The sequence below is a fragment of the Balaenoptera borealis genome, assembly GCF_965194805.1.
Source record: "Balaenoptera borealis genome assembly, chromosome: 17".
Lineage (NCBI taxonomy): Eukaryota > Metazoa > Chordata > Mammalia > Artiodactyla > Balaenopteridae > Balaenoptera > Balaenoptera borealis.
This window is the reverse complement of record NC_138876.1, coordinates 26,107,386-26,124,104: the sequence shown is the minus strand read 5'-3', so window position 1 is coordinate 26,124,104 and position 16,719 is coordinate 26,107,386. Positions and strand designations below refer to the sequence as shown.

General features: G+C 34.8%; 1 long non-coding RNA gene across 1 annotated transcript in view; it reads left to right on the top strand.

Moving 5' to 3' along the window:
* The window catches only part of LOC309615195, a 443,960-nt gene extending 431,034 nt beyond the window's left edge, over nt 1–12,926 (top strand). Inside the window, exon 2 of the long non-coding RNA XR_014236617.1 lies at nt 7,776–12,926. This is a non-coding gene — a long non-coding RNA (uncharacterized lncRNA). The remainder of the gene's footprint in view (nt 1–7,775) is intronic.
* The last annotated feature ends 3,793 nt before the right edge of the window (nt 12,927–16,719 follow it).

Sequence of the window (16,719 nt, the reverse complement as noted above, 5' to 3'; positions counted from 1 at the left end):
TAACTTCTCCTTTTTCCTGAAACTTCCAATTATGCATATTTTGCCAGTAACCTCTACTCAGATTTCCTTAAGAAAATGAAAGCTATTACATGGACTTATCTGCATATTCCTAACATCACATGCAAAAAACCTACTTTTTTCTTTACTTAATTTCTGCCTTCCCTCTTGTTACAGTGGAATATTTTCATGTTCTTATAAATTATGAATTTTTCTCCTTGAGCCAGATCTCACCCACTCTTATTCTCTCAAAGACCCCTTCCCTCAGTTATCCTCTCTATCCCCACACAGAGCCAATCTCTTCTTTTATACGCCCAAATTCTTATAAATATGTCATCATGTTCTATTAAATCTCATCTTGGAAAACAAAACAGAAAATTTTTATCCCACATATCTATTACTCACTCATTAAGTTGGCTCCCACTCCAGACAAATCTTCAAATAAACTTTCTGTATTAGCTGTCTCTACTTCTTCACATACAGCCATTGTTTCAAAAACAACAAACTGGACTTTTTTTCCCCACTTCTTATCACTAAAATTCTTTATTCCAGGTACCCAACAACTTCCACAGTGCTAAATATATATATTTATTTAGAATTTACATATGTATTGAGATTTTCTGCAGCTTTTAATATTGGTGGCTACTCCATTCAATAGAAGGCCTTCTTCATCTGGAACCATACCCTTCTGATATTTATTCTCTCAAAATGCCTTTTCGCTCTTTGCTTCCATTATTAGATCTTTCTTCTTTTCTTAATTCTGTATATGGAAGTTTTCCAAGGATTTATCCTGGAACAGTTCTTTTTGTTTTGTCCATAATCTTTTCCTATGAGATTACTACAAATGCCATTGCTTGAAATAGTGTTAAAAACTGGTATTTCTCAAATGTATCTTGAGCCATTATCTCCCATTTTAGTTGCATAATTTTTCATTCAACTATCTATTTGATATATATTTCTACTTGAAACTGTGATGAAAATCTCAAAAGTAATATATCCAAACAATGTTCCTGATTCCCTCAGTTGAAAATGGCACCACCAACCCTCCTGACTCAGCACATAAATAGATTATTTCCATTCCTTCTTTCCCCACCTCTATTTCTTTATTAAGTTCTATTCTTTTTATCCCCAGCATATATTTTAATTCTGACCATCACTGTTGATTTCCACTGACATTAATTATAGCCCAAGTCACCATTATCTATTATTCCTACAAGTTTATCTTCCTTCTTCCAAGTTGTTTTATGTTTTTCCAATAGATTCTTCACCGAACAATAGGATAAACTATTAAAACAAAAAACAACAAAAACACACTATATAGCTTCACGATTAAATGTGTGCTGTGGCTGATAAAATCCAAACTCTTTACCATGAATCATAAGACCCTGCTTGCATGATGTGGTTCTGCCTTGGTCTTCAACCTCATGTAATACCGTGTCTCTTTACAGCTCTACTGACACTGGGAGATTGTCTTTTCTTCGAACATGCCAAGACTTTTTGAATTTAGGGCACTTGCATACTGTTTCCTCTAATGCTATTATTCTTCCTTTATTTCTTCACAAAGTTGTCTCATTTTTCTCCTTGTAGTCTGTATCATTTACTCTGTTTCTACCTTCAAATAATATAAACTTTGTTCCAACTGGCCTGTAAAATAAGAAAATCTATTAGCCCATATATTGGAAGTCCAAATGGTATGCTGACTTCAGGTTATTTTGTTCCAGTGGCATTGGCTCTAGTTCTCTGTGATTCTCTGGGGGTTACTTCTGTGGGGTGACTTTGATCTCAGTGTTTAAAAATGGCTACATCATTTCCAGGCTTCATAGCTACATTCCATAGTATCATACGTGGAGACAGGTTCTTTTCTGCTGATTCTATATTAAGATTTCGTATTTTTAATATCCTCAGAAAGGCAACTTTATTCTTTAAAACTAGAATTCACAATCTTTCCTGAGTCAATGCCTATAGAACAGGAAATATCAGGAGCTATTTTAATTAGTCCTGTATCATCTGTCTCATTCCTAGGTACTGTTAGCGTCCCTCCATACAGATAAGCTGTGGTTATGCAAATGCAAATCAGAGTAGTTTCTAAGTGAAAGAGAGATGGTAACTACCATCTCTTCTGCAAGGACTCGGTTTCAAGTATCCTATTTTCAAAGATACCACCTGTGGTCGTTCCAGCTAACACAGCTTCCTCTAGCTCCCTCACTGCTCAAGAAGGTGCATGGAGGTAAAGACTTGTTAACTTCCATAACTTCTTCAATGCCTGGCACATATTAGATGCTATGTAAGTTTTCTATTGCTGCTCTAACAAATTATCACAAACAGTGAATTAAAGGGACACAAATTTATTATCTAACAGTTCTGGAGGGCAAAATCCAAACTGTATCTCACTGGGCTAAAATTAAGGTATTGGCATGGCTATGGTCCTTTCTGGAGACTCTAGGGGAAAATACCTTTTTTTTGTCTTTTCCAGCGTCTACAACCTGTCCACATTCCTTCGCAAATGTCTCCCTTCTACCTTCAAAGCCAAAAATGGCAGTTGAGTCTTTCTCACAATGCTATACCTCTGGTTCTGACTCTACCTCCTTCCTCTTCCACACTTAAAGGAAGCTTGTGATTAAATATGGCCCACCAAGAAAATTCAGGGTAATCTGCTTATGTTAAGGTCAGCAATCTTAATTCATCTGCAAACTTAATTCCCTCTTCCTAGGCGACATAGTACATTCACAGTTTCCAGAAATTAGAATGCAGACATTCTTGGAGGGCTATAGTCTGCTTCCCACAGATGGTAAATTAACATGTAAGCTATTTAAATAAACAAAAATTTAAAAAATACTAATATAGTATGAAATATGTGGTTTAAAGCAAATTAAAAGGTAACAAAAAACATACTCATAAATTGTCAACTATTAAATTTGTTGCTTAAAATTGTGTTAATGAGGCAACATCACTTATAGAAAAATATATTAAATAATGACTGTATGTTGCAGACAATGCATATTGAAATTATAAGGTGTTACTTATAATGATCATTGAAAAAGTGAAGTGTACAGTTCTAGAAAAACACCTAAATTAAACAGCTAGATATGCAGAGTTTACTGAAGTGCTATCAAAAAACTAAAGAAGATAACTTTCAGGAAAAAAGACTATCATTTGTTAGATCAAAATTGTGGATAATTTGGTATTATAGATGCCTAAGATGAATATTGACATGAAGATGAGGCAGAAGCAGAGGCTTAGATGGAGGAAGAGGCAGGAGCTGAAGAAGAGAAGGAGGAGGTAGAAAGAAGAAAAAGGGAGAAAGAAGTGGTGGAGAAAAAGAAGTCACAGAAGCAGCAGTGGTAGAAAGAAGAGTACATGGCAGCATGAAATCTAGAGAAAATGCAAAATAAGGCAAAATCCAAAGATGGCCTTTATGTGTACTTATTTTATATTGAACAATTGACTGGGTAGTGAGATGGGAAATAGTGGGGAAATGATGAGAAAACTATCTTCTTCTAACAACTTTGGGTTAAAAGGTAGGGATTGTAGAGCTAATATCAAAGCAGGTTAATGGTTAAGATACTACAGATAACTTCAAGATCTTAATTTATATAGAGGGAGACTTGTTCATGCGTTTACTATAAAGCAACTATGAAGACAAAGGCCAGTACAAGTTGAAGAAAGGAGAATCATACCAAGTTCTAATAAATGTTACGCTCAGAGAGAGGAAGATAGAACTATTCACCAGAAGTCTGTGGCTCCTGAATCACAAAGAAAACAGTTATGAGACTAGATGAACTTCAGTTTTCTGTCTCTCCCCAGATGCAATTCCCTTCAGACTTATGTGCATCTATACCGCTGAAAGTTGCCACTTTCCCTCCCATATGAACAGATTGCCCCGTTTCCAGGCTATGGTTAACCTGTTTCAATTCTATACCTCAGGGTCTTTGACACATATTTTTGTTCTTCCTCATATGTTAAACTGTTCTAAATGGTCCATTTTCCTATCAAAATGTATGATCTATCCCAGGTCAAGTCTCTCCCGTTTTAGAGGAAAACTAACCAGGAGAGAGTGAGATAATATATTCAAAGTGCTGAAAGAAAAAATCCTGCCAAACAAAAGTACTTACCCAGCAAAGCTGTCCTTAAGAAATGGAAGAGACAGAAAGACTTTCCAAGACAAAAAGGCTGAGGGAGTTCTAGACCTGCCTTACACGAAATCCTTAGTGGGAGTTCTTACAGTTGAAATGTAGGATTCTAATTAGCAACATTAAAACATATGAGAGAATAAAAGTCACTGGTAAAAGTAAGTATATAGTCAAATTCAGAATACTCTAATACTATAATAATGGTATGTACATCAATTTTAACTCCAATATAAAATTTATTTTAAATAAGTTATAAAGTTCTTAAAAAGAACTATACCTAAAATAATTTGTTAGTGGATATGCAATATAAAGATGTAAACTGTGACAGAAATGACAAAGATGTAGCAGATCATCAGCAAATATCATAATTATACCTAAATTATCACTAATCTAGGTATGCCCAGAGTTCATATACTTCTCTTTCATATAGCTCAGCTTCTTACTTACACTTGTAAACTTTCATATGAACGGACAGTCATAACATACTGAATAATGACAATTGGGACATTGTTAGTGAAACAGGAGGTTGAAAATGCATTATTTTAACAGATGAAAAATAGAGCTCTACTTTAGGAGAGTCATTACCATTATTTAGGACAATATGTTGGTAGGATACATGGAGGTGGAAGATGACGTCCTGAGACCACTGACTAAAAGACAAATGTGAAACAAAGGAGTTCGCTTTCATGAGGAATTGACACTTAGATGAGGAATGGAAGAGCGCAGAACTGTGTGTGTGTGTGTGTGGGTGTGTGTGTGTGTGTGTGTGTAGGGGAGTTGTAGATATGAGAGAGAGAGGTGGGTAACATGAAAGGGGGCAAGAACCAGTAGGTGGAGAACATTGGCAAAATTCACTCCCAGAGATGGTATGACCATGGTATTGGAAGGGTGGAGATGTCTAATATGCAATTTTAATTTGCTGCATTTTCTGTAATGTGATCTCTGATTCTCTGAACTCTCAACAAGTCTGATGCTCATAACTGTAGTGACTTGGAGTATAAAGTAATAAGGCAGTAAGAGGACAAATGAATGGTTTTGTGTTCAGCCCTCTAGTTCTGATGACCATGCTGATGAGCATCCTTTTTTCTACAGGGAAAGTACATCCTGAAGGTTCGGTTTATGACCACCACCAAGGTGAAATTTATCTACCACTGAGCTAAAGAGTTGCAATGAAGCTGCAGTTTGGGAGTAATTTTGGATATTATGTGGGTCAGCCTCCTTTTCTCAAATACATTACGGGGAAGTGAGTTTAGAAAACGAGAAGCTGACATCTGGATTACAGTGATGTAAGCACTTACTTGCAGATGGAGGGTGATTTAATTATTCTAGGAATTCCTATCTCTGTCCATACAGTACAGTTAAAATTAAAAAAAAAATCTTCTATGTGATTTAGAATGCTTCATAGAACTTTTTTTTTTTTTTAACATCTTTATTGGAGTATAATTGCTTTACAATGTTGTGTTAGTTTCTGCTTTATAACAAAGTGAATCAGCTATACGTATACATATATCCCATATCCCCTCCCTCTTGCCTCTCCCTCCCACCCTCCCTATCCCACCCCTCTAGGTGGTCACAAAGCACCTAGCTGATCTCCCTGTGCTATGCAGCTGCTTCCCACTAGCTATCTATTTTACATTTGGTAGTGTATATATGTCCATGCTACTCTCTCAATTCATCCCAGCTTACCCTTCCCCTCCCTGTGTCCTCAAGTCCATTCTCTACATCTGCGTCTTTATTCCTGTCCTGCCCCTAGGTTCTTCAGAACCTTTTTTTTTTTTTTTTTTTTAAGATTATATATATATGTGTTAGCATACGGTATTTGTTTTTCTCTTTCTGACTTACTTCACTCTGTATGACAGTCTCCAGGTCCATCCACCTGACTACAAATAACTCCATTTCTTTTTATGGCTGAGTAATATTTCATTTTATATATGGGTCACCTCTTCTTTATCCATTCATCTGTCGATGGACACTTAGGTTGCTTCCATATTCTGGCTATTGTAAATAGTGCTGCAATGAACATTGTGATACATGACTATTTTTGAGTTATGGTTTTCTCAGGGTATACGCCCAGTAATGGGATTGCTGGGTCGTATGGTAGTTCTGTTTTTAGTTTTTTAAGGAACCTCCATACTGTTCTCCATAGTGGCTGTATCAATTTACATTCCCACCAACATTGCAAGAGAGTTCCCTTGTCTCCACACCCTCTCCAGCATTTATTGTTTGTAGATTTTTTGATGATGGCCATTCTGACCGGTGTGAGGTGATACCTCATTGTAGTTTTGATTTGCATTTCTCTAATAATGTCATGTTGAGCATCTTTTCATGTGTTTGTTGGCAATCTGTATATCTTCTTTGGAGAAATGTCTATTTAGGTCTTCTGCCCATTTTTGGATTGGGTTGGTTTTTTTTGATATTGAGCTGCATGAACTAATTGTATATTTTGGAGATTAATCCTTTGTCAGTTGCTTGGTTTGCAAATATTTTCTCTATCGCAGTATGTTATAATCCACATGATGTGAACTTTAAATCATGTAACTTTTGGGCAGCAAATAGCAGATTTTATTGAGGGTGATGGGGCAGGCACAAGATAAAAGAGAATGAAGGGTGAGAGTAATATGAAGAGGGGAGTATACTTTAAATTTTGAGATTCAGAAAGCAACCAAAGATGAGCAGTCTTTTGAGTCATGTTCTTCTACATGCAATAATCCATCTGTCAGATGATTTTTTTTAGTCATTTAAAGTTTGGCTTGTTTATGAACCCCACTACCTTCCTCAAATGTCCCATCTGCAGTAATACCACTTGCCAAGGGCATGCACAGGCAGAGGGTATCTGAAGAACACGTTTGTCTTTCAAAGTAACACACAGAAAATCATGTCATGTCAAATTCTGACTAATATACAGATATAAGTAGCAACTGTTAAGATGAGAAAAAATCTCTACTGTTGCTGAGTTCTAAGCAAGTAAATCAGAAAATTTCTGCATCTTAAGACTGATAGGAAATAAAAGGAAAAACCCCAGCATAATTAGGTTATCAAATGCAACAGCAGAAAATACCAGATTAAAATAAAATATAGGAGACTAAGACAGTGTCTAAGATATATGAGAATAAGAAGCTTAAAAATAAAAATAATAAAATATTCTTTAAAAAAAAGAATAAAGTAATTTTTTACTGCTATACAGAAAGTATCACTGCATCTTCATTAAGAGACAGGGCTTAGCATCAGGTTCATACTATGGTATTACATACATATTATTTGTATATGTCTTAACACATTCATTTATTGTCTTTTTTTTAATAAATATATTTATTTTATTTATTTATTTTTGGCTGCACTGGGTCTTCATTGCTGCATATGGGCTTTCTCTAGTTGCGGCGAGCGGGGGCTACTCTTCATTGAGGTACATGGGCTTCTCATTGCAGTGGCTTCTCTTGTTGCGGAGCATGGGCTCTAGGTGTGCGGGCTTCAGTAGTTGTGGCATGCGGGCTCAGTAGTTGTGGCGCACGAGCTCTAACGCGCAGGCTCAGTAGTTGTGGCGCACGGGCTTAGTTGCTCCGCAGTATGTGGGATCTTCCCAGACCAGGGCTCAAACCCGTGTCCCCTGCATTGGCAGACACATTCTTAATCACTGCACCACCAGGGAAGTCCCCCATTTATTGTCTTTATTCATTGTCTAGTCAAAGGATACCTTTAGGTGTTTTTAAGAATAACTTTTTAAATGGGTAGAATAAACTGGTTCTGAGATCTCTTCCCCAAATGAGTAGAATCCTATCTTTACAAGGAGTATTGCAATTTACTGTCACCCTTATATACACAGGAATAATGGCAAGGTGTGAATAGAAAAAACACAAAAGCATGAAATATTGCTTTCAATCTCAGTATTTATTCCTCTTATGAATAAAAATGTTGTTTTTGGAGTTCTTTATTCATTCTAGAGACTACTATGTGCCAGGCTTTGTGCTAGTCTGGAAAACAGAGGCAAAGAAGAGGGGTCTTTAACAGCATTGATTAAAGAAAGCTTTCTCATGGAGGTGACAAGATAAATCTTCCTGAAAAACAATAATAAACCGGGCAAAGAAAGCAAGGTGGTATTTTCAACGTCACTATTCTGGGATGTCACATTAGTGACCCATAAGGAACCAACCATGCCCTCCTTTATCTTTCCTTGTACAGTCCTGCCCACACTGATCTGAACTTAGCTACTTGGCTTCCAACTATAGCCAATGAGATCTTAGCAATGTGATATAAGCAGAGGTTCATATGTACTGTTTTAAACTGAGTGTTTTGTGTCCCCACCCAAATTCATATGTTGAAGCCCTAAACCACAATGTGACTGTATTTAGAGATAGGGCCATTAACAGAAGTAATTAAAGGTTAAATGAGGTCATAGGATGGGTCACTCATCTGATAGGATTAGTGTACTTATAAGAAGAGACACTAGAGAGCTCACGCTTTCTCTCTCTGAATGCAATCACCAAAGAAAGGCCACGTGAGGACATAGAGAGAGTTTGCCATCTGCAAACCCCGAGGAGAGCCCTCAGCAGAAACTGAATTGGCTGGAACCTTGATCTTGGACTTCCAGCCTCCAGAGCTGTAAGAAACAAATTTCTGTTGTTTAAGCCACCCAGTCTGTGGCATTTTGTTATGGTACTCCAAGCTGACTAAGACATGCATTTTCACATGAGTTGGAATGTGAAATCTGGTACCTACCCACACTATTATGGAAGTCCAGACTATCCTCTTGTATAGAAAGGCTGCATGGAAAATTCCTGGAGGGTGAGACACCATGTGGAAGAAAATTGAGAATCCAACTCTCTCCCGCATTCACACGCAGCCATATGAATGACTCAGCTGACACAACATGGAGCAAAGGACCCATCAAATTTGCACAAAATAAGTGTAACAAATATTAAATTATTGTTGTTTTAAACCACTGTGTTTTGTGATCATTTGTTTTGCAGCAACTATTAACTCGAACAGGCAAATGGCTTGAAAAAGATGCTGTGTTTGGGAACATGCAAATAGTTCAGTTGTGGTAAAAAAAAAATGTGTAAGGCAAGAAAGAGATGTAGATCATTAAGGATACTATCAAGAAAACAATTTATAATGGAATTAGAGTATTTAGTATAATAGTATAATAATATGTTCTTTATTATTAAACTAATACATACAATTTTTGTCTGAACTGTACATTGTTTTGTTAATTCACTATGTTGGAACACAGTGATAAACCAAATATATGTAGTCTCTGGCTTTCAAGAAAACTTCGAGGAAATTTGGTTTAAAAGGTGTGACTCTAGACCTTCCTATTTTCCCCCTATGTAGAAAGCTAGAAAGAGTATCTCTCCCACCCTAATAGGAAAAAAGATGGATAATTTACATTATCATAATGTTTATATAACCCAACAGAGAGCTAGGGTTACAGGGCAACCAGGTACTATGAAATCTTAAGGAAAGACAGGCACCTCAGAGAGGGGACACATGTGAACACTGGCTTACCTGTAGCAACAGGAGGGCAATGGGGCCCCCATAAAGCAGGAAAGAAGAATTCAGCTACAAAGATTAACAAATTACTAAAGGCCAAGTGTGTGTTTGTGTGTGAGTATAACCTCCTAGGAGCTGCAAACACAAAGTGAGTACACACACACACACACACACACACATATATACACACACACAGGCCCTTCTCTGTGGACCACTCTGGTATCCCTGAGAAAGCCCTTATTTTACCCTTAGTAAATGAGTAGACTCCTAAATTTAATTCTAAGTTTATAAAGCTGAAGCTGTGTACAATGATGACCCTGCCTCTTAGTGTCTCTATTTTTTTTTTTTTCTAGCAGAGTTTGGTGTACTGAGTAATAAATGGAACATATAAGCATATATGCCTCATCCCTTCTGATGACGAGAACAAGAGTTTCTGCAAGTGATCCAGACTATGGCACCAGCCTAAATCCTTTGGTTTGAGTTGGAGAACTGGAGGATCAATTTCAACTTCATCAAATCTCCTCCGGCGCTGTCCAGGTATAAATAAGCATGTGTAACAGAACAGTGGTTTGGTGGTGCAAAGTTGGGAACATATGATGGCTGTGGCAGAGCTTTGATTTTTTGCTCTTTGTGGATTTTTGCATATCTAATTCATAAGCTGAGGCATTCTTACATAGAACAGTTTATAGCTGACCAAACTAGGTGTAGTCCTGCTTCGATATCCCATGAATGGCTCTAATGTTTTAATAACTGGCTTTTATGCTCATTAGCAAACACAGGTTTACATTTTTACAAACTCCAGGACTCCATTCCCAAGCCATGAACACTGGTCTGGGGCTATTTATAACAGAAGGAAATGGCACATTTTAAATAATTTACACAAAAATTTTTCTCTGTTCTTATTCTCCCTAAGAAGAGAAAAATGTTCTATAATTCAATGAATTCCTGACCTATAATGGCTAAGTAGTAAGATACATATTATTATCAGAGAACATAAAATAATTTTGCCTTTAAAGGTTTTGAATATAATCTATGACTAATATAAAGTATACTGTTTTATTTAATATTTTTCTTTTTGCTATACTTGAATTTTGATGGAAGGTTAATGAAACAGGTCTTTGTAAATGTATGACCTAACCAAAATCTAACACCAGCCCATCCATATCATCTTTCCTTAGGAGTTTCATAAGTCTTCAGATTTAAGATACACACAAGCCTAAACCACCAGGCTTGGTATACTATATAAATAAAGTGTTATCAACTAGTAACAGAAAAACAAAAAGGAACATTACATAAAGAAGTTATAAAGAGTCTTTGTGCAATTGCCTGTATAGTTCACTGATGGAATTGTCACACAAAACTCTAGGACAATAATTTGTGTTCAGAGCTTGAATCTGAAACACATAAATTTAAAATATCAAGCAAATATAAGATCTTCATGTTATAATTTCTTGACTTCAAGAATTTTATCATGATATCTACCGAAGACTTTTAGTTCATTGTTTTATTTAGATATTCAAGTCTATAACAAATTTATTCATGAAGGGTATCTCAGTATTGTTGAGGCAAAGATGCAGATCACCATTGTTTTCTTTATCTTGTATTTTGAAAAGAAGATTCATGACATATGATTTGACTTTGAATTCTTTGAATGCTAGATGGTAAATGAGCCATAAATTTCTTCCTTGCAGGAATCATATTGGAAGGATTATCTACATTTGTTTTGAATTTCCAGTTCAGATTCTCAAATTTGAGCCAAAACTATAATATGAACAGCTGGTAAACAGTTCTGGTATCTCTGATAATTATCAATATAATGGAAAATTTGAGAAATAACAGAATAAATTACCAAAAATTTATACTGATTCTCTGAAAGCACAAATTATTTTGAAGTAATAAGTTAACCTATTTAAGGAGCTTTGTAGTGACCAACTCACTAAATTACTGTTGTCACCTGGAAAAGTACAAATTTAAAATAAGAAAACCTAGGTTTGAATCCTGGCTCAGCAATTTGTTATTTGTTTGTTCAGGATGAAGTTAATGATATAAATTCCAATTCTCTCATCTACAATAGGTTAGACAAAATTAAATAAGTAGATTCTGGACCATCACAGAGCTGAATTATTATTATTTTTTAATTGAAGTATAGTTGATTTACAGTTTTGTATTAGTTTTAGGTATACAGCAACCTGAATTCAGTTTCACATGTATAACTGTGATTCAGTTATATATATATATATATATATATATATATATATATATATATATATATATATATATGTATTCAGATTCTTTTCCCTTATAGTTTGTTCCAAAATATTGATTGTATTTCCCTGTGCTATACAATAGGACCTTGTTGATTATCTGTTTTATATATAGTAGTGTGTGTATGTTAATCCCAAACTCCTAATTTTTCCCTTCCCACCCCTTCCCCTTTGGTAACCATAAGTTTGTTTTCTATGTCTGTGGATCTATTTCTGTTCTGTGTATACGTTCATTTGTATCTTTTTTTTAGATTCCACATATAAGTGACATCATATGATATTTGTCTTTTTCTGTCTGGCTTACTTCACTTAGTATGATAATCTCTAGGTCCATACATGTTACAGCTGAATTATTGTTAGCTTGTGTTGTTATTGTGGAGGGAAAACTTTTTTCTGCATTTCACCCTTTCTAGGAAAAGGTATTTCCATCTACAATTCTGGCCATTGGATCTACACACAACTACTGCCTAGGGCATTACCTGAGTAGTGGAAGACAAACATTTTTTAAAAATCCTCAGTTAGGTGTTGTTAATCTACCAAATATCCTAAATTAGCATATTAATTCTCTTGTCCTTCTCTGTAAATTTAAACTTTCCCTCAGGTGGAGGGTTGGGAATAAGCAAGCTTATTCTCATACATTAGCCACACTTACTTTTATCTTTATTACTAAAAAAGGTCATATTACATTTCCTGTATGATCTCTCTCTTGTTTTCTGTCTCAATTAGTTTAGAACCACATTTAAATAGAGGGGTATTGATTATTGGGTCCCATTTGAACACAATAATTATCACCCATCTCATGGCACGATTTTGAGGGAAAAGGGATAATCCGTGTAAAAATGCTTAGAAAGAGGCATCGCACATATTAAACGTTAGTTATTATAATTTTTAATATTTTTCAAAAAATCTAAACATTCTCAAGAAGTAATTGAAGTACAAAGAGGATCAAAAGAGTTTATGGCTCTTTCATATCATTTTCACTAATAACACATTACATGAGTGTAAATGGTTTTCCAGTTCACGGCATGAATTAGACTGCATTCCAAGATATTTTATTCTTGAAAAAGATTGTAAGTGTGTAAATATCACATCTTCTCAGAGTCATCTCAATTAGTCACACTGTACTAGCAAATATCTTAGTGGAACAAAAATTTCAGAATAGGATTAGAAATACATATGATTTCAATAATAAAATAAGGGTAATGATTATACTTTTAGTGCTTGAGTAAAGAAGTAGATTCTAACAAATAATATATTTTACTGTCTTTTGAAGAAAATTGACATATTCAAATAACCATTTTGATCCCCACCTTCTTGTCTATTAAGAATTCTAGTATCTTAGGTTTTTACAGTGTAGTAGGAGATGAGCATAAGCATTTAGGTATAAAATAGACAGAAAAAAGCAGTTTGTATTTGGAACAATTTTACAACTTGTTTTTGACATAAAACTAGACTTCAGCTATAACTTTTTGATGACTCTAGACCATGATTCAAAAATGAGTGTCATAAAAATTATGCTATATCTTGAATGTATCCTATTGATAGAATATATTCAAACATATTAGCAAAATCATTCACATCTGATCTGAGAGTCTTACAAAATATGTAATACTGTGTGGAACATTATACCCTTTGAAAGAATTTCACATCAATGAACTAGCATTTTTATCATACAAATTCTTCAGGTACTATGAAATATTACTATTAATATATAACAGAAGAATAGACACTTGGAGAAGTAAAGAAATCCCCCTAACTTGAAGAGGGATTAATAGTAAGATTTTGACGCTGTTCCATTGCCATTAGATCCAGGTATCCCAGCAAGTTTCTCTTTTTAACACATAGAGAAAATGACATTTTTTTTTTTTTTGTACAATGTACTGAGGTAAAAAAACCAAGCTTTCTCAAACCAGAAGCTACAGCGCTGGGCCACCTGTTCTCCCAGCCCAGCTCTCCCAAATGGTGAGGATTTCAATAATCAGCCTTAATAATAAAGTAGTGAAATATTTAAACAACCATTAGAAAGCTTTGACAGTATTTTGCGTGTTTAGATTTCCTGGTGATGTCAAGAACGTTATTAATTATACATTGTTGCTCACTAATTTTAGTTCATTATTATATAGCATGTATACATCATCTTCAGGTACCGTAAGACTTTAAAAATTGTTTTGTAGTATGCCTTAGTTACAAATAAACTAGTTATATTAAAAAGCAAACACTTTTTCACCAACCATTCAATTTTGTGCACGCAAGAGTAAGAATGTATTTCAGATCACCACCGTTGTTCATTTTTACTTTAATTGAAATGTTTAATAAGAATTTTAAGGCATATCAAATAGCATTTTGTGATATAGTAGATTGAGTGGTTTAATAATATTGCTTATTGAATTGTTCCTGATTTTTCAGAACACATAACACTGGAGACAATGAACAGAAAGAAAGAAATTAAACATGTAATTGTATGTGGCATGACGTATTTAAAAACAGAAAAACATAGACTATATTTCTCACTCCAGCTGCATTATTGCCTTGAGACAGACTTTTGTAAATCATTCTACATTAAAACTTAAAAATCATATATTTGACGTTCTGAATTGCCATAGAAAAAAAGAAAAGTTATTTCAGACCAAATTTTAATAAGATGGTGGATTACTGGCCATAACACTATGGAATGTTAATTGGTGGTAGAGATACTAGCTCTAAAGGAAAGATTTTCACAACAAATTAATGTTCTCTGATGATATTGTTACTGCAAGTTCGTGTGCCCGACGCATAGTGAGGCCAAACAAACTGAAACATTGGAGTGTGGAGCAGAGAAAGATTTATTGCAGGGCCATGCAAGGAGATGGGTGGCTCATGCTCTAAAAAAAAACCCTGAGCTCCCCAAGGGTTTTGGCAAAGCATATATAAAAGCCAGGTAGGGAGGGGGGTTGCAGGGTATGTGATCAGCTCCTGCACAATTCTCTGATTGGCTGATGGTGAAGTAACAGGGCGGTGTCACAGGGGTTAACATTATCAGTCCTTTGGCTCCAGGAGGCCTGAGGTCATCAAGTCGTTAACATCTTCCATTTGGTGAGGGGTTTTCACATCTATAAAACAACTCAGGAAAATTGCATCAAATACTGTTATCCAGGTACTTCAAAGAGGAACTAAAATAGAGGATATGGGGGAAGGGCCTGTCTCAGGAAGGTCCCAGAGGGCCCTGCTTGGTTACAGTATTTAAGCAGGTAATATTTTTATTTTAATACACATACTCAAAGAAAAAAGTTACATAAAATTTTGCTGTTATTTCATTAAACTATTACTAAATTAATAGGAGCATAAAATATATATTTTAACTTTTATAAACCCATTCAAATCCGTCCTGCTTAAAAATAATCTCTTTTAAGGGATATTACAGCAGTCATTACTAATTACACATTCAAAAAAGTGACTAGGTCTTTACAATTAAGGAAGCCAAATATAAAAACTGAAACATAGTAGTAGCCAGGGTGTCCCTTTAAGTATATTTTATATACTTATTTATTGATGAAATTATACTAATGGAAATGTGTGGATCCAAGTCCATGCTTGTTCTTAGAACAAAAGCCTTCCTTAAAGCTATGTCTAATTAAAAAATTTTAAAGACTTGATTCATTCAATTTTTTATAATTTGTTAAACTAGTCACATAGAGTAGTGGATCCAGCAATTCTAAGACATAACTGTAGATGTGAGATGTGCTTTTATAGATAAATCAAAATGATTTGGAATTCTAAAGAATATTCAGAGGCAGCTTAATTGTGCTTCTTGTATTAGAAATTCCTCTTAGAGAAGATCAAAGTAAATCTACAGTCTATATAAGCAAAGAGTTAATGTTCTGTTTGCCTAGCAAACCAGATTTGGTCTATAATCTTTGGTTAATGTCTTCAACATATGTTTCATTATGGTTTATGTGCCACATGTCTATTTTTCTAAATATATCCAAGGAAAGCTATTAAATCATAACATTTAGCAAATATTCACATTTCTATAACAAGATTGTATCATTCATTTCTGTACCATAATAGCATTATATCCTATTATGAATCATATTATAAAGAGTTTAGGAAAGATTTTATGAATCTCTGAAGAAAAATTAAGACACCTGTTATCTGCATTCTTATATTTTATTATACAAGATATGCAATCTTAAAAAAGTCCCTAATCTTTTAAATCAAAATATTTTTTTAAAAAGGCAAGAATTTGGGTATTAGAGGAATCATAAATATAAGCTCAATCTAAAAACTTAGGGAATGAAGAGATTTCCCAAAGCTATCATACTTTATAGAAATGTTCCCTCTACCAAATAAAACAGAAGGAACAGTTGTCTACTGACAGTTATGTTCACTGTCAGTGAACTATGGCTCTAGTCAGCAGGAGTGTTATGAGTCCCTGTTGCCCATGCAAATCATCAAGACATGTTTTCATTGAGAAGAGAGTGATTAGGGAACTATTTTTATAAAATAAGTCATGTCCTTATGGGACGGCATCATGAGTTAGAAATTTTTGCAATCTAGCTTATGTTTATTTTTCTTTTACCTTCACTTTAAGCCAGAGATAAATTTGGTTTATTCTGTCATTTAATGAATATAAATTCTATAAAGGTGCCTACCAAGCATACTATAATAATTCAGATGGAATTTTATTACAGGATGTACCTATGCACAGAACCGCAATCAAAAGCCTAGGGGTTTTGTTTTCTTTTTCTTCCAAATCTCTCCTCATCCATCCTCCGTGTTGGCTTCATTCTCATCCTGGTAGTAAGGTGGCTTTAGCAAAACAAGGCCTTATCACACCCAAAGAAGTAAGTCTATGTCTTCCA